Consider the following 222-nt stretch of genomic DNA (forward strand, 5'->3'; position numbering starts at 1 on the left):
TTCGGCTTGTTAGTATGATGCTTCCGACAACCGACTCCGACTTTTTGGCCGAAAAAATTCTGGTGTGCAGGTTATAAAATTTTTGTCCGCCGTCAAAACACGGCTGATTTTTGTGCAGTCAGTACAGATTTCGACAGGGAAAAATCTTATGAGCAAGTCTGGGCATGCTCAGAGAAGAAAGAACACAAAGAAAGCAAACCAACACATGACATCACTTCTGAA

This window comes from Pelophylax lessonae (genome assembly GCF_965119305.1).
Source record: "Pelophylax lessonae genome assembly, chromosome: 1".
In the NCBI taxonomy this organism is placed as follows: domain Eukaryota; kingdom Metazoa; phylum Chordata; class Amphibia; order Anura; family Ranidae; genus Pelophylax; species Pelophylax lessonae.